The sequence below is a fragment of the Alexandromys fortis genome, unplaced genomic scaffold (genome assembly GCF_014885135.2).
Source record: "Alexandromys fortis isolate MF-2015 unplaced genomic scaffold, M_Fortis_MF-2015_v1.1 scaffold_54, whole genome shotgun sequence".
Classification (NCBI taxonomy): domain Eukaryota; kingdom Metazoa; phylum Chordata; class Mammalia; order Rodentia; family Cricetidae; genus Alexandromys; species Alexandromys fortis.
Genome location: NW_026067958.1, coordinates 6,025,827 through 6,049,983, shown reverse-complemented (window position 1 = coordinate 6,049,983; position 24,157 = coordinate 6,025,827). Strand labels below are relative to the sequence as shown.

General features: G+C 39.5%; 1 long non-coding RNA gene across 1 annotated transcript in view; it reads left to right on the top strand.

Annotated features, from left to right (window-relative positions):
- LOC126507889 (uncharacterized) overlaps positions 1–23,841 on the top strand; it is a 44,668-nt gene extending 20,827 nt beyond the window's left edge. Inside the window, exons 2-3 of the long non-coding RNA XR_007593655.1 lie at positions 20,810–20,990; positions 23,528–23,841. This is a non-coding gene — a long non-coding RNA (uncharacterized lncRNA). The remainder of the gene's footprint in view (positions 1–20,809; positions 20,991–23,527) is intronic.
- The last annotated feature ends 316 nt before the right edge of the window (positions 23,842–24,157 follow it).

The window sequence follows — 24,157 nt, the reverse complement described above, 5'->3', positions numbered from 1 at the left end:
ATAAGAGTTTCTCTTTGTACCCTTGACTGTCTTAGAACTCACTGTGTAGACCAGGCTGACCTTGAACTCAGAAATTTGCCTCCCGAGTGCTGGGAGTAAAGACCTGTGCACCCACTGTCTGGCATCCGTTTTTTCTTGGTGATGATTATTCTGACTAGGATAAGACAGAATTTCAAAGTAGTTCTAATTTAAATTACCCTGATAGCTAGGCTTGTTGATAGTTCTTCTTTCTTTTCTTATCAGACAGATGCTTTTAATTTTTTACTTATTTAAAAGGACTATTTTTGATTTGTATTTTTTTTAATGAAAAGCTTCTTTTCTGGGTCAACTTTTATAACTCAAAAAATTACTGAGAGTTTAGGACTCAGAGCTTTGTTTAATGAAAAACATTTTTATTTATTTAAGAATTTTGTACATTAATACAGTGTTGTGGAATATTAAGTTGTGTTACATCTGTTTATGCTGTGGAACATTAGTTTTTAAATTGTTTTAATTGAGCTATTCATTTTTATCCACCTCCTTTTCTTTCCTCCCCCCTCGCCTTCTATTTTCTCCCATGACCCCCATGCTCCCAATTTACTCAGGAGATCTTGTCTTTTTCTCCTTCTTATGTAGAGCCATGTATCTCTCTCTTAGGGTCCTCTTTGTTATCTAGGTTCTCTGGGGTTGTGGACTGTAGTCTGGTTTTTCTTTGCTTAAGGAACATTAATTTAATGATGCAAAGATGGTGCAGAATTGTCTGTATTCTGTCAATCATGTTTTAAATAAATGCTGATTGGCTGGTAGCCAGGCAGGAAGTATAGGCAGGAAAACTAGATAGGAAGTAGAGGTGGGGCAATAAGAACAGGAGTATTCTGGGAAGAAGGAAGATCCCTTGCAGTCCTGCTCAGATCACTGAAGAAGCAGGATGTGACCTACCCCACTGAAAAAGGTACTGAGCCACGTGGATGTGTTGCATTCTTTATTTAAAGATTTTTTAAAACTAAAGATTTATTTATTTATTATGCATACAGTGTGCAGGCCAGAAGAGGGCACTGGATCTCATTGTAGATGGCTGTGGGCTACCATGTGGTTGCTGGGAATTGAACTCAGGTCCTCTGGAAGAGCAGTCAGTTCTCTTAACCTCTGAGAAATCACTCCGGCCCATCTTGCTTTCTTTTATGCTGCATTTGTTAACACTGTAAAGCTGTATTACTTTGCCTGTCTAAAACACCTGATTGTTCTAATAAAGAGATGAATGGCCAATAGCTAGACAGGAGAAAGGATAGGTAGGGATGCATTGCAGAAAGAATAAATAGGAGAAGAAATCTGAGAGGAGAGGATCAAGAATATGTGTTTAGGGTTGGCCACTGGGGTTGGATAACCTGTCAGGGCACTCATCTCTGGATAAAGACTGACTCTTATTCCCTCAGCAGTCATCAAATGTCATAGTTCTTCATCTAGGAGTAGAGCCCTGTGAGATTTCTCCCATCTATGTGTCATGTTCTATGGTATTGCCATTTTTTTTCAGCTCTTATTTGGGTAAACATATCTTTGCTATGTCATGAGTGCTGTTTCCCTGTTGTATAGTTAAGACACTATCTCTGAAGATATTCTGGTACTCCGCCTTTACAACCTTTGCACACCTTCTTATGTGATGTTCCCCAAGTCTCAGGTTACATTGTTGTATCAATTTGGGTTGGGCACCTGGCAGTCTGCTGCTATTTTTTTGTATTTTGACCACTTTGGGATTTCTGTATCAGTCTCTATCTATGGCAGGAAAAACAAAAGCAAAACATTTTAAAATTATTTTTATTGATCTATACATTTTTCTCTGCCTCTCCCCTTCCTCCTTTCTCCCTTTCTACCTTTTCCCGTTATCCCTATGCTCCTAATTTACTCAGGAGATCTTGTCTTTTTCTACTTCCCATGTAGATTAGATCCATGTATGTCTCTTTAGGGTCCTCTTTGTTGTTTAGGTTCTCTAGGATTGTGGACTGTAGGCTGTTTTTTCTTTGCTTTATATCTAAAAGCCATTTATGAATGAGTACATACTATATTTATCTTTCTGGGTCTGGGTTACCTCACTCAATATGTTTTTTGTAGATCCATTTACTTGCCTGCAAATTTCAAGATGTCATTATTTGCAAAAAACTTTTCTTGATGGGGGGGAGAGACATACACTTATCTGTGGGTATAAGGATAAATTCTTAGAATGCAGATAGAAATTATTCTGGTTAGGAAAGTAGCAGTAGTAAGTTTTAATGGAAAGCCTCTCTCTCTTCCAGGGGTTGGTCAAGGGAATCCAAATCACCCTCAAATAGTAAAGGCTATTGTTGATGCCCTTGGCTCCTCCTAGAGGCAAATGGGAAAACCCTATTGTTGAAGACACCATATACTTCAGACATAGGACTTTGAACAATTGCTCTGAAACTGATTGTTTCAAGCATTTTCAAACATTTGTTGGCTATTTGCATTTTCCCTTTTGATACTGTCTGTCAATTCCTCTTCCCATACACTGATCGGATGATTTGCCTCATGGTGTCTATTTTTTGTAATCTTATAAACAGTCTAGATTTTAATTCCCTGTCTGATATGCACGTAGCTCTCTTCAGGCTGGTGATGGTTTCCTGGGTGGTACAGGAGCTCTGCGATGTCATGCATTCTGATCTGTCAATCACGGATTCTTTCCTGTGGTATGGGAGTCCTTTCCACCAAGTCTTCATCTGTGCTGATATCTTGAAGTGTTTCTTTCTGTGAGTTTTAGGGTTTTACATTAAGATCTTCGATCCATTTTAAAGCTGTGTTTGTGCAGATGAGGTTATAGATCTTATTTAATTCTTCTACACCTGGCTATCCAGTTTTCTTATCACCATTTCTCAAAGAGGCTGTTTTCTCATCCTATGCATGTTTTCCATTCCTTTGCCAAAGACTGGGCGGCCACTGCTATGTGGGTTTATTTCCAGGTCCTTCATTCTTCCTCCCCAGTTCACCAGAGCTGTTCTCCCTTCTTGCCATGTCAGGAGCCTCTGCGGCCACATTTAGTTTTGCACTCTGTGGTCAGCCAAGTCTTTCCACCCCTCCTAGGATAGTTCATACCCTAGTTCTAACAGGGGTGTCTCTCAAATGCAGTGGGAGTTGATCAGGCAACAAGAGTACTGGGATCTGTCCAGGCAGACCTGACTATATACTTTCAGAATATCCTAAACATTAGTCACCCTGCTGGAGGCTGAGTGGGTATTCTGTGGAGGAAACTTACTCCCTCGGAGCTTCCCTGGCCTTACACTGTGCTGCAGGGAACCGACCTCACAGCAGAGAGATGACTTCAGAGGTGTGGATACACAGGAAAATATCCTAGTAGAAGTCTGAAAAACAGCTGAGGTTTTAGGCCTCCACTGAATGCCTTGGAACTATATGGATTAACCTTAATTTTTCCATAAAACAACTGCAGAAGCTTTCTCTACCTCTCTTTCAAGTTAAGCAACAATGAGTTGGGGTCTGAGCTTGGTGGGAGTCCTACTGAGTCTGAGGAGAGGGACTTCTGAAACACTAATGTCAACAACTTGCCTAAGTAGTGCCCAGCCACAGCTTTAAATTATGCCCCTGGAGTCCCTACCAGCTCTTGCAACCAAAGTGAGACTTAGTTTGAATGTTCTGCATGTACTACTCAGCTTGTTTTAGGTGTCTGTGGCACAGGGATAGAAGTTCTGTATCACAGATAATGAACTCTGGTTAAGGCCTGAGCAGCCTGACCTGTGCTGGAGGGCTGGGAGGCTCACGGAAGCAGGCCCATTGACATCATATTTATTCCATGAGTTTCACTGGTGTCCTGTGGTTGGAGGCCACTAGTTTGTTTCCCAGCTGCCCTGACCCAAAATATCACTCAGAAACTATATTATTTGCAGTACTGTTTGGCCAATACTTAAGCATATTTCTGGCTTACTCTTATATCTTAAATTAACCCATCTTCATTAATCTGTGTATAGCCACATGGCTGTGGCTTGCCGGCAAGGTTCCATCTGGCATCTGTCTCAGGCAGGGCTACATGGCTTCTCTCCACTCCGCCTTCTTTCTTCCAGCATTCAGTTTAGTTTTCCCCACCTAGCTCTATTATGTCCAACAGGTCAAGCCAGTTTCTTTATTCATCAACCAGTAAAAGCAACACATATACAGAAGGACTTCCTATGCCAGTGTCCCAAAGGTTTTCCATTGCTTCTTATATCAACAAGAAGGGTTGCAGTGTGGAGCTGACAGAGGGTTTTGATTAGTGTTAATTGCTGAGCCACATTAGTCTCATCTTTGCAACAGATGGGGGTCCAGGCTGCAGATCCAACAGCTATGTTTTCTCCCTTGCCCAGTGTTCCATGCCTGCTTTAGGAACAGCATTGATCTGTTTTTTCTAGCCTTTCTGCAAGGTGATCTTTACCTGGTAGTGTATCAAAGGGTGTTAGAGTTGCCACATCTTTTCTTCCTACAGAATCTATTCTATCAAATCACTCAACAATTTTTAAAAAATATAATTATCAGAAAATGATAGTGTGTGTAGAACTGTGGAGAGAATATAGTCTCAAGCTTACCTGGATAAGATGGTGGTTATGTATGCCCAGTGCCCTTTGCTTGGGGGAATTCTTGTGCAAATTCTGTGTAATGTTATACTTAGTACTTAGGACATTAGCAAAAGTACCTAGTCCTCTGCTCTGATACCCCAGCTAATGAACAAGTGAAGTGAGAAGAGCCTTCATGACCAGAAAACAATCAACTATGTTTTTTTTTTTTTTAAATATCAAATTGAAATGTTCAGCCCCAAAGCCACGTGAAAATTCCTTCTTGGTTTCAGTCATAAACAAGCACTCATTGGAGACACTGAATAAGCAGGACATAAAGAGAGAGCCAATGTGTGGCTGTGAAATGCCGCTTTGAGATGGGGCTGGTAGAACTGAGGTTCTGGTCCACAATAGTGAACCAGAAGTTGCTGCAGCTGGTGCCTTTGCCCTATGTGGGACTTATTCTCAGCTACACAAAGTGGCAGTGTACCTGCCAGCCACAGCTCACATTGGCAAGGACACAAGAGCACACTCCTTCCTTGAACACTAAAGTCATTGAAGCTGAAATGTTTTAAAACATGAGTATAAGACGAGTTTGTAGTATGGTTCCTTCTTGGAATTTTCATTCAGAAGTCATGATTGCTAACTACTAAACCATAATTACTAGTTCTTTTGATAGGGTTTCCCATGTAACACTGGCTGGCCTGGGATGAGCTATATAGACCAGGGCAGATTTGAAATCATGGAGATCCACCTGCTATTGCCTCTTGAGTTCTGGGATAAAGGTATCCACAACAACACCCAGTTTCTCAGTGGCTCTAGTACAATGTCTCATTTTATATATTTAATCCTGTAGGAACTGACTCTTTAGGAAGTGGCTTCCAATGGAGTATATTTCAATATTGACAAACTCTTAGTACTTAGAGTCTTTTGTTGGAGATATAAACTATAATTGATTACATAGTAAATTACTTGTTGAAACACTGGGGATGCCAAGTCATGCATATTATATATTTACAGGAGCTCAATCCCTAGACATAAGAATTAAAAGTATTCAAGGAGACAATTAATCCCCCTTCCCCCTGATTTCAAGCTAGTTCTTTCAAATATGTTTAAATGGTCAACTAAGCTCCCAGTCTGTTATAGTAAAACACCATAGGTAAGGTAGTTTGAAGGCATTAATTTCTCCTTATAGTTATTGAGGCCAAGAGCCCATGATTAAGGTCCTGAATGACCTGGGCTCTGGTGCCAACACTCTTCTTGGCTTGAAGATGGCTTCTTTCCCACCATATCCTTATGTGGCCTTTCCTGGTGTCATTTCTTCTATGGGCATGAATCTTAACTGGTTAACCCCCTTCCCAAACTTCCCATGTTATTTAACTTTATTTCTTTTAAGGCTTAATCTGCAAATGTAGGCAGACTAAGGGTAAGGGCTTGGGGAGACAGGATTTTTCTTTGTAAGGGATGGAGTAGGGTTCACAGATGCTGCCTCATCCAGAGGTGATGTGGGATTTCCCTCTGTATGCTGTGATTACCATTAATGAATAAAGAAACTGCCTTGGACCTGTAGCAGGGCAGAACATAGCTAGGCATGGAAAACTAAACTGAATGCTGGGAGGAAGAAGGGAAGACTCAGAGAGAAGCTATAGAGCTGCTGGAGACAGAAGTGCTGAAACTTTGCTGGTAGGCCATGACCTTGTGGTGATACACAGGTTCATGGAGATGTAAGAGTTAGTCAATAAGAAGATAGAGCTAATGTGCCAGCAGTGATTTAAATAATATGGTTTCTGTGTGATTATTTTGGGGTTAAGCAGTCAGGAACAAATAAGTGGCTCTCTCCTACTATAAATTGGTGCCAACGTGGTTGACTAAAATCAACATAAAATCTGAGAAAAGGAATTTTAGACACAGAAATACAGAGTTTAACACAACTTCTTGCTATTTGTTGGTGGCTTAAGAGAGGTTTCCCTGATTCAGCTGTGACTATTTTGAATGCTGGCTTTCTGGGCCTTGCTGCCAGCATGATCTCTGGCTCATTTGGGAGATGATGGAGCATTTGGATGGGGTTTGTGAGCAGACCGCTGTAGCTTGCTTAATGGCGACATGGACCATCTGTGTGCATGAGAATGGGGCTGTGTGCATGGCTCTCAGAGGCACCATGCTGGACTGGGTAGGCAAGCAGAAAGTACTGTATATACCATAGTAATGGCACAGTTTAAGTTTTAAGAAGTGCTTAGCATTTTAAAAAAGTGTTCCTGGATGGTAAAGAATTACAGATATGCAATAAAGACAAATCCAGATGAGTCATAGTGTTGGATAAATGTAGGAAGGCTTAGAAGAGAGGAAGAAAGAGCATATAGAGTCATAAAACAAGGTTAATGCTTTAAAAATCGGTAAAGTCTTTAAAGAGACAGAGTACAGTCATAGATAAAAGAGGAGTTAAGAAAAATAAGCCATGTAAAATTGGAAAATTCACAGAGAGTCTGGATTGGGTATATTATTGTGTTATCTTTGAATTTTTTGACTGTGAATGAGCTAAGTATAGAGAGACACTTCATTGTATGGGCTGCTAAGCTAAATCAGCATGTATATTATAAAGGTATCATGACTTCCAAATTTGGGTCTAAGAATATGTTGCTTTGGAAAAGGGGTTCTTCTTTGTTTCCACAGAGGATGAGAACCTATGGATTGCTTCCAGAATGGTGTGGTTTGATGGAACAATACCCGCTGAAGATCACCATGAACACCACCAAAAATTACTTCACCCAGGACAGAACTATGCCCATATTGTTTTTAAATGTTTCTTGATATTTAAAGGGGGATATTCTATAGAGATGAATACTTAGCATTGGAATAGATCTTGGTCTATTGATACAAAGTTAAGGTCAAGTTTGTTATATGTATATGTATTTCTGATCTTGATTAAGGCATTGTGTTTGTGCAGCTCATTTAAAATGTAATATATAATTAAGAAATACAGGTTAATAAATAATAATCTATAATGGTCAAGTTTGTAGTCATGTTATTAGATTTTATATATGTACAGAGATCTATTTCAGATAGACAGGTATTCTTAAAGCCTTTCAAAGACTACAAAATATGACATTTAAAATGTTTTAAGAAGTTAGGACTTTTCATGACAGAGACACATCTTCTCCTGGCAGCACCAGTTACTTCAAAAGGAAGATGGGCATCAAAGAGGCTCCTTATGGAGTTGGCTAGCCATTTGGGCAAGAAACTGCTCTTGCCTGAACTGCTTAACTAGACATGCAGAACCTGCGGAGAAATGACTGAAGGGTGAGATGATCCTTTGGTGTTCCTACTTCATAAAAGTGTCTGCCAGACATTCTGCAGGACACAGAAAAAAAGTGACTGACAAACTGCCAATATAGATGGAACTGTCTTTGAAATTTTCTGCTTTGTGGAAAAGTCTGCTGGATATTATGGGCCTGTAGGCTGAAGATGGGTGCCCCAACATTGCAGAAAGGCTTTGGAGTGACTGTCTAGGCAGTGAGGTGTCTCTGTCAATTCTAGAGTTTTGGAAGTTGCTTACAATGCACTTCCTGTTTATTTAGGTAATATTATATCCCTTTGGAGTCTTTGAGGGAGTTGAAGAATAGATAGTTATTATTACAGTTTTCCTTAGATATGATAAAAGATAAAGTAGATATAAATATTGTAACTGTAATTCTTGCTTGATACCTGTTTTGTTATATGTAATTTTACTATGTTAAAGTGAAAACCTTACTTTTTTATTTAAACAGAAAAGGGGAGGTGATGTGGGATTTCCCTCTGTATGCTGTGATTACCATTAATGAATAATGAAACTGCTTTGGACCTATAACAGGGCAGATTTTAGCTAGGCAGGGAAAACTAAACTGAATACTGGGAGGAAGAAGGGCAGAGTAAGAGAGAAGCCATGGAGCCACTGCAAGGGACAGAAGTGCTGAAACTTTGCTGGCAGGCCACAGCCTTGTGGTGATACACAGATTAATGGAGATGGGTTAAATTAAGATGTAAGAGTTAGCCAATAAGAACCTAGAGCTAATGGGCCAAGCAGTGATTTAAATAATATTGTTTCTGTGTGATTATTCCGGGGTTAAGCCGCTGGGAACAAACAAGGGGCTCTCTCCTACTACACAGAGGAACTGATAATTCAGAATTCACATACAGAAGCTGGTTGCCTTTAACATCTGTGTAGGATTTTACATTTTATTGTGAAAACTGATTTATAGATCATATTGTAATTGATGCTTTATAGCTGGGCAAAGATATCCCCTCCATTAGTATGAAGCTGCCCTCCCTTTTACTGAGGCTGTTTTTTACTTGTGTGCCTGTCAACTTGACAAATACTGCTATGTCATTTCTTCCCACAACATGCCTCATGTTCATGTATTCACAAGTTTGTCTGTACCAGAAACTGGCTTATCTTAACCTGTATAACTGTATTAGGTGGATAGGTTTTTATGCTCTTCATGGTGTTCTAGAAGTTTGTCTGACAAAGGCCTGATTCAAACATTGGCTACTGTTATGGTATGAATGTAAAATGTTCCCCTACCTCATGTACTTGGACACTTGGTCCCCAGCATGCAGTGCTGTTTTGGCAAGTCATGGAACCTTTTGGATATGGGGTCTGCCTGGAAGACTAAGGCCTTTGGAGACAGGCCTTGAGGGTTCACAGCCTAGCCCTATGTCCACTACCTTTCTCTGCATCCTGATCCATCAGCTGTAAGCAAGCCTTCTACTGCAGGCAGAGCTTCAATCACCACACCATCCCTACATAACTGAACTCTCCCCATCCATGCGCCAAAGTAATTCACTCCTTCCTTATGGTGTCTTTATTCATGTCTCATCACAGTGATGAGAAAAAGTGAATACTATCTCAAAGCTTGTCACCTTAATTACACTACACCGGAAAGAATCACCGTGTTCAGAAACTTCATGGAACAAGAAGAGGTACAGCATTGGAAGAGCCCCTTTGGGGGATTCTAGGCACTTTGTCTTCTTCCTTTTAACTGGTGATGATATTATTCATAATTATTTAGCATAGACCCCCCCAATGAAGCCCCTACATTTTGAAGTTTAAAATAAGTTTCAATGAGAAATATTTTTAAGGAACGACCTTGAAACCTTGGTCTTGTACAACCTAAATAAAAGCGAAAAAGTACTCAGGTCAGGTACTCGGGGGAGTTGAAGCTTAGCCTGAACACTTTGGCAACCATGTTCAAGTTCAAGTAGATCTGATGGTGTCATTTTGGCACTTTTACCTCTGTTCTTCAAGTGAAACACGTCTTAAAATTTAAGTTAGTTCTTTCTGGCATCTCTTGATCTACCGCACCATACTGTAGCATAACAAACAGGTGCTACCTGCCACATAGAAGTATAGAGTGACCCCATAAAAGAATGAGGTCAGCAGATAACCAGAGCATATGCTGGTCTTTGAGTATAGATGTGGACTTTGAACATGGTTTAGGACAGCTTTGGGGAAGTGCAAGATAAAAATAGTGCAGGGAAGCACTGAGTTCCAGCAAGTTTGGGGCCACATCTACCCTAAATGGTCTGCCTGTGGCACTGCTACTTCCTTGGTTTCTATTAAAACCCACTTGGTCTGGGAAAGGTTTTGTTTGTTCATTTGATTTCATGTTATAATCTATTACTTTCATTTTCCTTATTTTTGAAGATGTATCCTCACCCTGAGCAACATAATGGGAAGTACTTGTCAAAGGGACACATTGCACAAAATATGTAATTAACTATTTTCATGCTGAATTTGGTGTGTGCTCATTTCAAATGACAGCTAATTTAAAATGGAAAGTAAAATTCCACACGTAGAGTTCCTCCTTGAAATGACAGGAGCCCAACAGTCTTCAGATCTGTTTGCAATTCTCTTTTTCAAACCACTGATTGGAGATTTTTTTGTGTTATAATATGGTGGGCAACTTGCAAGTGAGCTTAGACAACACATACGTTTACCAATGATACTTTGAACACACTGAAGTCTTTTTATGATTTTGATGATTTGTTTTTGATAATATCATCCTGTACACAGCACACTGTGATCACATCACCCTCCTACGCTCTCAGCTTCTCCCTCTATATGGACCCTTTCTTCCTTCCACGCAGCCTTCCTCTTCTGAAGTCCTTCTGCTTTGGCTCTCTCCTCTCTCTCTGTACGCAAGCAGTCACAGCTACTATGTATACATGATTACAATGGTCACGCTCTATCTAGAAGACAGTGCCCACTGCTGCTGTAAGGATAGGGCCTGCTTGTTCTTTCCAGCCACCCAGCTAGCTTAGCCTTGAAATAACCACACAGAAATTGTATTAATTAAGTCACTGCTTGGCCCATTATCTTTAGCCTCTTATTGGCTAACTCTCACATCTTGATTTAACCCATTTTTATTAATCTCTATGTCACCACATGGCAGTGGCTTACCGGGAAAGATTCAGCATGTCTGGTTCTGGCAGCTCCATGGCAACTCTCTTCCTCCCAGTATTCAGTTCTGTCTTCCCCACCTACCTAAGTTCTGCCCTATCAACGAGGCCAAGGCAGTTTCTTTATTCATTAACCAATGAAAGCAACACACAAATGAAAGGACCTCCTATACCACACTGCACCCTTCCTATCATTTGGCTCCCATAGTCTTTCCATCCCCTCCTCAGGTGTGTGTATGTGTGTGTATGACATATTTTTTTGTGTGGATCACCTGCTTATTGGTGAGAGTGGGGTATTGAAGTCAACAAATTAACTATTTTGTTAAGTCCATATTTGTTTTATGTAGTCAAATATACACCAGGTGGTGGCAGTGCAAGTCTTTAATCCTGGCACGTGGGAGGCAGAGACAGGTAGATCTATGTGAGTTCAGGGTCAGTCTAGTCTATAAAGTGAGTTCCAGGACAACTAGAGCTATACAGTGAAACACTGTCTCAAAAAGCAAACAAACAAAAAAGAAACACAAAAAAGAAGTCAAATATACACTGATGTTTGTGCATAAATGTTTAAAATTTTAACTTCCTATTGGTTGATATTTACCTAAGATATCATGATCTTTAGTTCTTTGGTTGAGAATCCAGCCTGAACTTGTGGGTAGTTTTGGTTTAAGTTCTATTTTGTCAAACATTAGAATAGGTAGACTTGCTTTCTTTATTTCTTTCTGTATTGGCACTTTAGTATCTGGAGTGGGTTTGTTGAGTAGGAGGGTGGTCTGGGGGCTGAGGTTCCAGGGACCCCTTACCTGTCATCCCTGGGAGCTAGAGAGATGATGCATTTCTATTAGCTTGGAATAATTTTTCCATCCTTTAATCCTAAGTTCATGGTTATCACTTCTTTCATGCAATAACTAGACAAGTGCTATTTTCTAGCTCAATCTGCTTATGTTTCCTCTGTTGATGAGGAAAGTGAGACCATTACCTTTCAATTATTGTTGAAAGGTATTTTATATTTTAATAGTTGTTCTTTTGCTCCTGGTGTAGTGTTCGGTATTTTCTTAACAGTTTCGTTTAGTTTCTGTTCTACTTTTGTTTATTCTTTCCAGTGGCCTTATGTGTTTATCTTTCTCTTCCGAATGCAGGATTGCTTTGAATGTCTTTGGCAGGACTTGCTTGGTGGCCGTGAAATCCTTCAGTTTGTGTTTATCATGGGAAATCTGTCTTTCTTTTCCATTCATGAGGGACAGCATCCGTGGATATTGTAATCTCGGATAACAGTTATCTCCACAACTGAATTGCCGCATTCCATGCTTTCTTCGTCACTAGTTTCTATAGAGGGGCCTGCTGTTTCTATGGCTTTGCTTTTATATGACTTGGTGTTTCTTTCCTGCTGTTTTCCATTTGCTTTCTTTATTCTGAATATTCAGTGTTTCAACTATAATATACCTGAAGAATTTCTTTTATGTTTCCCATTAAAAATGGAAGGCCATTTTTACACTAGTTTTGAAAATTTTCTGCTATGATTTTATCCAGTATTTTTTTAATGATTTTAGCGTGAAATTCTTCTCATTTTTATAAGGCATGGCTTATAGAGTTGGTCTTTTAGTGATTCTCATCTCATATTGGCTTATCTTTTCTTACTGATTCATCCTTGTCATTGTCTGAATGGTTCTCCTTCATCCATCATTCTTCACACCCTTATATTCAGCTCTCCATTTGATCTACTCTGTTGGTGAGACCTCTCACTGTTTTTTCCCCACTTACTAAATTATTTATTTCTAGTATTTCAAGTTGAATAGCTTTCTCCCTAGTGTTTTCAGTTCTTTATTGAATTCCATTTTATTTTATTTTTTTTAATTTATGAATTCCATTTTAATATCCTATACTGACATCATGTTTCATGCAGCTGTTTGTTATTTTATTCTTGAACAAATTTAGAAGTTGACTCACACCATCTTTGATTCCTTGAACATATAATGTTTCTTTGAGATTTATTCTAATTCTTTCACACTGGAGGCCATTACTCTGGGACTAGTAATTTTTAAAAGACTTATAGTGTCTTGGTTTTTTATATTTCTTTTTTTTTTTTTACTCTGAGGTTCATGTATCTGGGATTGGTTCATGTTTTATTTTTTTAGTTACTTGTACTATTTTAGTGTGTCTTCTTCATTTAAGTAGAACAGTGCAATAGGTTTGAGGTGCTGTTTTTTTTTCACTGAATGAGATATAGCCCAATGGTTAGACCCTCCATGGGTTGAGGCCCATGCATTTGGGACATCAGGCATGATGCCTAGTACTACACTGAGAGCTGGAAACTGTCTACAGAAGCAAGCACAGCCTATGGATAGGCCCCCTATCAAAATACAGCAATAGTCAATTAAGAAATAATTCCCTTCAATACCATAGGAATGTAGCTAGTACAATGTTTTTGTTTGCTTGCTTGAGATAGGATCTTACCCTATAGGACCAGGCTGGCCTTGTACTCACAAAGATCTGCCTGCCTCTGCCTCCTGAGTACTGGGATTAAAGATGGGTGCTACTATGCCTGGTGACAGTGTTATGTTTACTAAGATGGTTACTGAGAGTTTGGATAGAAAGACAATAAGCAGGTAATAATAGAGATTCATATTAGGATGACAGAGGAAAATACAGAGGAGGCAAAGTAAGCAGAAGGAGGCAATAGAGACAGGGAGTATATGAGGTAGTTCTGGCTAAGTGAAGAATGAAAGAGGAAGAATCCAATTCTCTGGTGGCTAAACCAAGGAACCTCAAACTCCAGGCCAGGCTTTGTTCTTTGGGAAAGTCTACAAAAAGGACAAAGAAACAACAAAGAGAGAGAATGGGAACAGAAGGGGCCAGCGCTGACCCACTAAACTGGCCTTAGGCATTAAATAAGAGACATAGAAAAGTGAAGGAAGTGAGCCGGGTACAGAGCCTAAAGGTGGGTGCTGCTTTCAGGCTGGCCTTTAGGGCAGTGGTTCTCAACCGTTTTTATGCTGTGACCCTTTAATACAGTTCCTCATGGTGTGGTGATCCCAACCACAAAATTATTTTCTTGCCACTACTGCTATGACTTGAAATGTAAATATCTGATATGCGACTCCTACAGGGTCACAACCCACTCCTCTAGGCATCATTTCCAGAGCTCCCAGATGCTTGGTAAGCACCAGCATGTCTTAACAGACTGATGGCAGGTGGTAGTCACTCATCTAGGTGGCCTTTTGTCTGGTAAGGACACAAAAATGGAGGCCTTCCTGAGGTGAAATGTGTTTGAGAAAGCCTGGGTCTGTCTTCCACTTCACACTGTGGCTAAACAAATTTTTTTTCCTTGCTAAATATCTCAGTTCTGACTCAGTTTTTTAAGTCTTGCCAACTAGAGGTAGATACAGGCAGCCCAGGTTTTAGAGTGCAGTCCCATGATGCTTGCGCTGGGCTCTCAGGGTGTTCAGTGCTCATCTTTTCTCCTCTGGGGTAGCCAAACAGCTGACTTGTGTGCACTGAAAAGAAGCATTTTCTTGGTGTCTCCTTTTTCTGTGCATCTGCCACATGTGGCTTTTGTCTCTCACATCTTCCTCTCACACTGCTTTTTAAAATGTCTTTTCCTGAAAGTACGGTGCAGTGGCTCCAGCCCTCTGCAGTTGCATGCCCTCCCACTCTGAAATCAGGCTAATCTTTCTGGAATGGACTGAAGGAAAGTGTTTGGGCCTGCCTCTCCTTCCTGTCTGCTTTGCTCCTGAAACTGAAGATTGCTGTCACACCCCTCTTACAAGACTGTTCTCCAGCTGTCTTCAGTTTATTCTCTGTGTCTTTGTACCATCTACCATCTCCTGAAAATACAAATGACTCTTTAAAGTGCACAGAAATATATGTAACGAATATTCCTAGAGGTATTATTCAGTAACCTCAACATCATCAGTAACAGAAAAGATAAATACATGCTAGTATATTCATCAAATAGAACACTTCATAGTGATGAAAGTCAGTGGGTAACAACCAAAAACATCAGTGTGAGCAAGCTTCATAAAAATAATATCATGCTCCAAAAGGAAATTTCACATAATATAAATGCATGCTATCATCTATGGAGAGATGGACAGGTCAAACTAAAACCTTGTAGTGCACAGGAATATGACAATACTACTAAAATCATAACTAATAGCAAGGAAATGATAAACACAATTAAACTGAAACCTTCTAGTATACAGGAGTATGACAATCTACTAAAATCATAACTAATAGCAAGGCAATGATAAACACAACGGGGGTGGACTGCATGAAGAAGTCCAGTAAGATGTGAAATCTCTGAAGGAACATGTATTGTTCATCTTTTAGGTTAAATGTGGGACGCTTCAGGTTTTTTCTATTAACTTATGAGTTCTTTCAACTCATAAATATGTGTATATATAAGTGTATAGCACATATACACACATGTATCACAAGAACATGAATGAAATAACTCATGTGAAGTATGCAGCAGCTGGTTACTCCTGACTTGGATTAAGAACCAGAGTCAGAACTGAAGAGAAGAAACAATGCAGTGTGCAGGACAGTGTTCAGTGCCTCCCAGTGCCTCCATGATGGTGTAGATACTGATGTCAGTGGTACGTGTCAACAGTGTTCACTCACGTTCTTGGGTGTATGGAGAGCAGATGCTGGATGTCCTGCTTGAGCTACACTAACCTAGAATGCTAAAAGAAGACATTCAAAAAGTTTTTTTAAAAACTCTTCTTTGATTTAACCAAGTCCCTCTAGTTCCTAGTTTCGTGTTCCCAAATCATTGGCTCCCTTCCCACATTGGCACAATGCATTTTTAGGAGAAATGTTTTTAAATAGCTGCACATTCTCAGCCCCTTTCTCCTTCCTCAGCTATTTCAACATCTCCAAGTTTGGTTCCTCTTCTTTGTCTTCTATTTATTGGTATCTCATGCTTTATACAGTCACCACTTTCTTCTTCCTGTTGTTATGAGTGCTGAGTTGAATTTTCTATATCATCAGATATTAGGGTGAAGCTTCTAATCAGCTTTTTGATGCTGTAAAAAAAAAACCCTGAGGTAATTCTCTTACAATGAGAAAAGTTTGATTCTGGTCAGCAGTCTTGGAGGTCCCAGTGTAGGGTTGTCTAACTCATTGTTTCTGGATATGTGTGGTAGAGCAGTGACTCAGGTAGAAAATGTGCCATGAGTCCTTGATATATACTAATCATTTTTATTTTAGAATGCCATCTCTTTTCCTCATGACTAAGCATGGATTTGCATTTATAAGCCAGGCAAGCTTCTTCCTTCCCCTCTTGACCCAAGTTTAAAATGAAGGCCTGTTGGCAGACTGCTGATTCATTTCCTGGCCATCCAGATATAAATAATCACACAGAAACTGTATTAATTGCAACACTGCTTGGTCTGTTAGCTCATGCATATTTCTAGCTAGATCTTACATCTTAAATTAACACATCTCTATTAATCTGTGCATCACCACCAGGTTATGGCCTACCAGCAAGGTTCCAGCATCTGTCTCCTCTGGCAGTTACAGGGTTCTCACTGACTGCCTATTTTCTCCCAACATTCAGTTCAGTTTTCCCACCTAACTCTATTCTGCCCTATCACAGGACAAAGAAGCTTCTTTATTCATTAACTAATAAAAGCAACACATTGTAGTAATAATCTGCGGGGCTGCGTCCCGCCACCCGGCTAGCTTTACCCGAAATAATTACACGGAAACTGTATTCTTTTAAACACTGCCTGGCCCATTAGTTCTAGCCTCTTATTGGCTAGCTCTTACATATTGATCTAACCCATTTCTAATAATCTGTGTAGCCCACGAGGTGGCTTACCAGGGAGGATCTTAACCTGCATCTGTCTGGAGCGGGAGAATCATGGCGACTAACTGACTCAGGCTTCTTTCCCCCAGCATTCTGTTCTGTTTACTCCACCCACCTAAGGGTTGGCCTATCAAATGGGCCTAGGCAATTTCTTTATTAATTAACCAATGAAAGCAACAGATCAGAAAGAAATCACTCCCACATCAACACATATACAGAAGTACTTCCCACACCATTTCTCCTTTTCTGTCCAAATAAAAAGGAAGGTTTTAACATTAACATAGTAAAATTACATATAGCAAAACAGGTATCAAGCAAGAATTACAGTTACAATATTTAGTCCTTTTATACTTGGCAAATTAAAAAATATCCTATCATCTATTCTGTGTTTGTGAGTCTAAAGCTTTATATCTAATTTTTCATTTATCATAATTAAGGAAAACTATAATAATAACTAACTGTTCTTCAACTCTGTCAAAGACCCCAGAAGGATATAATATTACCTAAGTAAACAGGAAGTACATTGTAAGCAACTTCTAAAACTCTAGAATTGACAGAGACATCTCACTGCCTTGACAGTCACCCAAAGTTCCGTAAAATTGGGGCATCCACCTTCAGCCTACAGGCCCATAGTATCTGGCAGACTTTTCCATGAACCAGGAAATTTCAAAGACAGTTCCACCTGTATTGGTAATTTGTCAGTCACTTTCTTCTGTGTCCTGCAGAATGTCTGGCAGACTCTTTCATGAAGCAGGAACCCTAAAGGACTTTTTCACCTTCTTTAGGCAAGTTCAGTGGTCATTTTTGTGTGCGTCCTTCATGTCCAGTTTATACAGCATACCATTAAACAGTCCAGGCAAGAGCAGTTTCTTGCTCAAATGGCTAACCAACTCCATAAGGAACTTCTTTGATGCCTATCATCTGATTGAATTCAACTGGTGCTGCCAGAAGCAGATGTGTCTCATTGTCATGAAAAGTTTTAAAATTTTAAAACATTTTAAATGCCATATTCTGTTAGTGTTTGAAAGTATTGGAGAATACCTATCCATCTGAAATATATCTCTGTACATCTAGAAAACCTAACTAACATTATAAATGACTACCTATTAACTTGTATTTCTTAATTATACATTATGTTCTTAAATGAGCTGCACAAACACAATACCTTAATCAAAAGCAGAAAATTTTGGGAATATGGACATAGTTCTCTCCAAACTGATTCCTTGTGTTTATTGGATGAAGCATTTCTAGGGTTCATGGAAAACTTTCAGGGGTCTTGTTCTATCAAACCACATTAGCCTAGAAGGAATTTACAGGTTCTTATCCTCTGTGGAAACAAAAGCAGAACCTCTTTATCAAAGCAACATACCCTTAGATCCAGAATTTGAAGTCAAGATACCTTTAAAATATGTTGGTTTAGCTTAGCAGCCCATACAATGAAATGTCTCTGTACTTAGCTCTTTCACAGAAAATTAAAGAAAACATGATGATATACATAATCCAGATGCTGTGTAATTTCCATCTTTATGTGACTTATTTTTCTTTACTCCTTTAATTTATGACTAACTGTATTGTATCTCTTTAAAGAGTTTGTTTTATTTTTTAAGATGATTTACCTCTTTTTATAACTATACTCTTTTTCTTCTCTCTCCCAAGCCTACATACATTTTTTAAACACACTGTGCCTTGTTTAAAAGTCGTTTATGTCTGAATCTGTCCTATTGTGTATCTGAAATCCTTTTCTGTCCAGGAGGGCTTCTTAAAGTGCTAAGTGATGTGGCTAGGACTAAGACTGCTTTGCCTTTTGGCTCCACCCAGTCCAACATGGGGGAGGTCCGTTCAGTGCCAGCTCTATGAGCTGTGTTCATAGACCCATTTCCAGGCACACAGTGGGTCTATGTTGCCATTAAGCAAGCTGTAGCTCTCTGCCTGCTCACAGACCCCATTTAACTGCTTGGCTTCCTGAAGGAGCCAGAGCTGTACATGCAACTAGCACAAACCAGGAAGACACTGTTTCTTAAAGAAGCTGCATTTTTTTAAAAATTATATGCCATGTAGCCACTGTGGGAGAAAGATATTGGAAGCTTGCCAGTAGGCCACAACCTCATGGTGGTGCACAGATTAATAGAGATGGGTTGATTTAAGATCTAAGAGTTGGCTAGGAATATGAATAAGCTAATTGGCCAAATGTTTCTGAGTGATTATTTGGGTCTGGGCAGCCAGGAACCAAACGAGCAGCCTCCACCAACAAAGGCCTTGCCGATTTTTCCTTCCTCCAGCAGCCTTGCAGCTGATGGACTAGCTCAACGAGTTCAAGATCTCATCAGCATATGTTACACGACGGTTGTGGGTCAATCAGTCATCCTGTCATTCTTCAAACTGACCTCAAATAAATGAGGAAGACTCTTCAGACTTTAAAATACCCTCAAGGAGAAGCTGGGCTCAGCAGAGTCCCCACTGTGCTGTGTCTGAGGGTCTTTCTCCCTGTGTGCTTGCTGTGAGTGTTTCCTCACCCCTAATAAAAGCCTACCCAATACCAGAGTGTCAGTCCTGAAAACAGGCATATGAATACCCTTCCATAGATAGAGTGGTTGAACTTTATATGTCTAAGAATACATATATAGCAACAGTAGCATATATATGTAATAACAGTTCATGAAAAAGGTTTTTAATTGGCAGAAAAGCAAGTAGGGGTATAAGAGAGGGATTGGAGGGAGGAAAGGGAAGGGAGAATGATGTAATTATATCATAATCTCAAAAATAAAAGACAAATTTAAGAGACCGTTTTCATTGGCAAAAGAAAAATAAAAAGAAAAGTAAGCAAGACACAGAAGGACAAATACCACACTGTCATTCATTTGTGGCAGTTAAAAAGGTTATCTCACTGAAGTGGATAAAAGAGACAAGATCACAATAGGCTGGGTAGGGGAGGAGGAGAACAGAGAGGCTAGATAAAAGGATATCAAGTACAGTTAGATGGAAATGGTTTTAGTGAACCATGGAACTGTAGGGTGACCGTAGTCTATAACAGTTTGCTACACAAAATAATGTTTAAAGAGATGCAAATTCTATTTGATCATTTTATATTATATATTATATATGTATCAGATGATCCTTCTCTATCTCTTAAATACATAAAACACCATAAGAAGAGCTTAGCATGATATCTCATGCCTTCAATTTCAGCACTTGGGAAACTGAGAATAAATGATCACCATGAGTTTGAGGCTAGGCTAGGCTACATGATGAGTTCTGGGTCACCAGGGTGTTCTGTCTGGAGAATTGTCCATATTATGGTTGTTCCAAATGAATAATATGTAGTAAACAAAAGTAAAGGGGCAAACCCAAGTATCATACAAGAGAGCATCATCAGGTTGGTCACTTATGACACCCATCAGGAACTGGCCGGAGAGCCTTGTTGAAATGGCGATACTGGAATTTCCAAGTGAGAGAGACCTAGGCAGAGTCTTGTCTGTAGACAGGACTTCCCATAGCTTCAGGCTTCTTATCCCCATTTAAGGTGTTGTGTATCACAGGAGAAACAGCACTAACCTCTGTTGGAGATAGTTTATCTTACAGCTGTTCTCCAGCTGCAAGGTTTTCAATATCCTTCTTAGTTGTCAACTGTTTTCAATTCTTCCTATTAAAAGAACCAGAGAGCCAGTGGGACCCGGGATAGAGTCTTAAAGGGCATTTGAAATGCTTGAGTCTTAGACAAGGTAGCCTATCTTCTCGGATAGCTGTCAACAGGCGCCAACAGCACTTGACACTTTACCAATATAATTTATATTACATTGGGCTACAGAGTGAGACCCTGTGTCAAAAAACCTGGCATGATAATAAAAATAATTAATATTCTCTGCCTATGCAACATTAGATATTAAATTATTTCTTAATTTGGTTCAAAAATTAAAAAGTTATAGTGTAAGACTCTTATGACCAAAGAGTACACTCAAGAAGGATTTGTAGAATTCGGCAGAGTGCTTTTCAGGACTCACACCCCATTGAACTCACATCTAATGAAAAAATGTTTATGATTCAGGCTGCCATAAGTCCGAAGCACAAACGTAAGGGAGAAAGCCTTAAATCAGACCAACAGGGTGTGTCAGGAGCAGCTGTGTTCCGGTAATGGGAGATCTGCGGGAAGAACTGATGACTGTCCTCAAGCACCGTGAATACAAACGGAAGTGGCTCAAGCCTTCTGGAAACCCACACAGACATTTGTAAGTGGTTCTATGGAGGAGATTTATGCATTTTCACCTCATGAATCCTCTGATAAATATTTATCATGGGCAAGTCTGTCTGACAGAGATCGGAAGACACAGAACAAGAGGGATGCTTATTGTTTCTCCAGCTTTTCATATTGATTGTGGTGACATCAGTCATCATATTTTTGGTCTGTTTTTAAAGCATTTCCGTCTCCAAGTCAAAAATTATCTCATCATATGCTTAAGAAACTTGTCACCAGCAAAAGTTTTTCTAAAGATAGAATTGGTTTATCACCTCATTTTGAAGAGATAGAATTGGTACTATCACCTCATTTTACTTTTTTTGGGGTGTTTTTGAGGCAGGGCCTGGCTTGCAGTGCAGGTTGGCCTTTAGTTGATGCTCCTGCATGGGCTTCTCCAGAGCTAGGATTATGGGCCTTGACCACTGTGCTCTTCGGAGGAGGGCTCTGAGAAACAGAAAGTGAATACAGGAAAGATGGGTGAATCCTCATCTTGAGACCTCTTCTTCACAACTGCCCTGCTGCGGCACACATGGCTCCCACTCGCTCATAGCTCTTGACTTGAACTTGTTTGCCAATTACTTGCCAATATCTCGCATTCTTTTTCATACCCACCATCCTAAGCACAGACCCGACATCCTCTCAGCCAGGTCCCCACTTCTGGAGAGTTATTTGCACAGAATGGAGCTTATGAAGGGTTGGACACACCCTCTCCCTCCCTAAACCACAACATTGTGTCTCAGAGAAAACAATGAGAGTTTGCTTTAATTCCCCCCTAAAAAGAAATGCTATCCTCACTCACCTGTAGGAGTCTTAACAGTCATTTCTCATCCACAAAACTTTCCCCTAAGTATAGCCCTTGTTAAAGCTTGGAGAAATCAGAGCTGTAGGCTCACTCCACATAGTAAACTCCTAAATCAAATTTTCTCAGAAGACTGTAAAATCTTTGTGCTAAATATGCTTTTCTCAAATGAGAAAGTGCAAATTTGTATCTACATAAAATAAACATAACCAAATTACATTTCTATATCCACTTTGGTCTTCAGTCCTTTCCCACCCATTTTGATTGAGGCCTTCTATATTTTTGGGTTCCACCTTCCTGGCTCTAGCCATCTGTATTGAACATGTACAGACTAATTTCCTTACGTTATTCCCTGAGCGATAGGACATGATATTTATTCCTCTACTTACATTGCATTAGGTAGCATGCAAATTCTAAAAGTGTTTTAAATTATACAGGATGTGCATAAGATATATACAAATACTCCAGCATGTGATATGGAACGTGACCATCTGTGTTTCAGGCACTGGGTTCCTGTAATCATTACTCAGAAGGTACTGAGGGACAGCATATATGAAGAAAACCTGTTCCCACACAGATAGTCAGTTGATGAAGGCAGGAGGATTTTAGTAGCTCACTCCTTTCCTCTCTTATTCTCTTCCTTCCTTCTCTCTTCTCTTTCTTTCCATCCACCCTTTCTTTTCTCATCTTTTTAAAATATATATCTTTTGTTATATATCCTGGGCTCTCCACTGTTTTTGCATGCATCAACATGATAAAACTTGGAGACAACATTTGCGCATCACTAACACAGGCTGCTAGGTTCCTAGCTGTATTTATCATCTAGAATACAAAGCTCATGGTAAGTACTCGAGGAACATCTGTTGAACAGGTGAAGGATGGATGCTGTAGAAAGTTGTTGCTTTGCATCCTGCTCTTTGTGACTCAGCTTTATGCCCTGAACTTCATCAGTGAATGTGAGTAGAGCCAGTCCATTCTTTTTAAACACCAGGCGTACTGTGCTCCACACATATGTCAAAATGTTCTTAACTATTATGACTGTATACATTTAGTTGTTCCTATTTCTTCCAAATTAGAAATAATTGTTCTGCAGAGAGCTTTATACCAATTTCTTTATGTCTACATGAAAGAATTATTTGGAGGCCTATTCTTAGAAGTAGACATTCTGAGTTATAACATATGTACATTTCCAACTGTAGCAGTCATATTCTGAGATGGCCCTATGACCTCTACTGAGCAAAAGCAATGAATGTCACCCCTTTAATATTATTATATGGTAAAAGTGAAAGGGTTATAAAGATGTAATTGTGGTTCATCATACTATCCCTTTGCATAATGTTTGGGCTTCATTTGGGAATAATTCCACAATTCATGGAATCTTAAGTCCCTTATGTAAAGTGATATAACTTTTAGAAATAGCCTATATGCATTTTCTATTTATTAATTCAGTTATTTTTGAGACAGGGTACTACTCTATAGCTGAAATTGACCTCAAACTTATGATCCTTTTGCTTCTTTCTGTAAGTGTTGATATTGCAGATGTACATTCACACACCCAACTCTTATTATTTAAAATAATATCTAGACTACTTATGATACCTAATCAAATAAAAATGCTATATAGATAGTTATTATATTGTATCATTTAAGAAATAACAAGAAAAAATCTTTATGTTCAGTAGAGATGCAAATCTTTTTCTGAATATTTCCACATTTGGTTGAATCTGTAGGTGCAGAACTCATGAAACAAAAGGCTGGCTTCATACTGTAAGAGATTATTGTGGTGGTCCTATTCTGCTCAGGTGGATTCTTGGGAAGCTAGTCTAGAGTTGAGAGTAGAAGCAATAGTCCACACTTCTGGCTGTCTCACCCCAAGAAGCAAACACCCTCTCCTCGCTCCCTGTTCTGATCATCTGTGAAGAGCAACAACTGTGTGAGCTGGAGCTTTGGTTTCTTTTGAGTACAAGGATTTGAATTCTGCCAACTATGCCAAGCTTGGAAGAGGACTTGAACCGTCTGCTCCCCTCAACTACGCTGATCCAGATAAGAACCCCTTGACTTCAGCCTTTTGAGCACCAGCTGAACCAAGGAAACAGATAAGAAATAAAGTTTATTACCTAAAAAGTCACTAAGTTTGTAATTTGTTCCCCAGCAGTATTATCCAACTGCACTCTAGCGTGGGTCTTTTGATTTACGTCCTGAAATCAGGAAACAGGGAATACTGTTTTCAGACCTTGTAGATGCTATGGATTTTGCAGCTGTGAAGTTGCATTATCCTAGGCATCTAATTTGCATCTTCCAAATTGCTAGTGTGTGACTTGATATGTGCTTTCCATGTTTCATGTCTGCTGGCGCCCTTT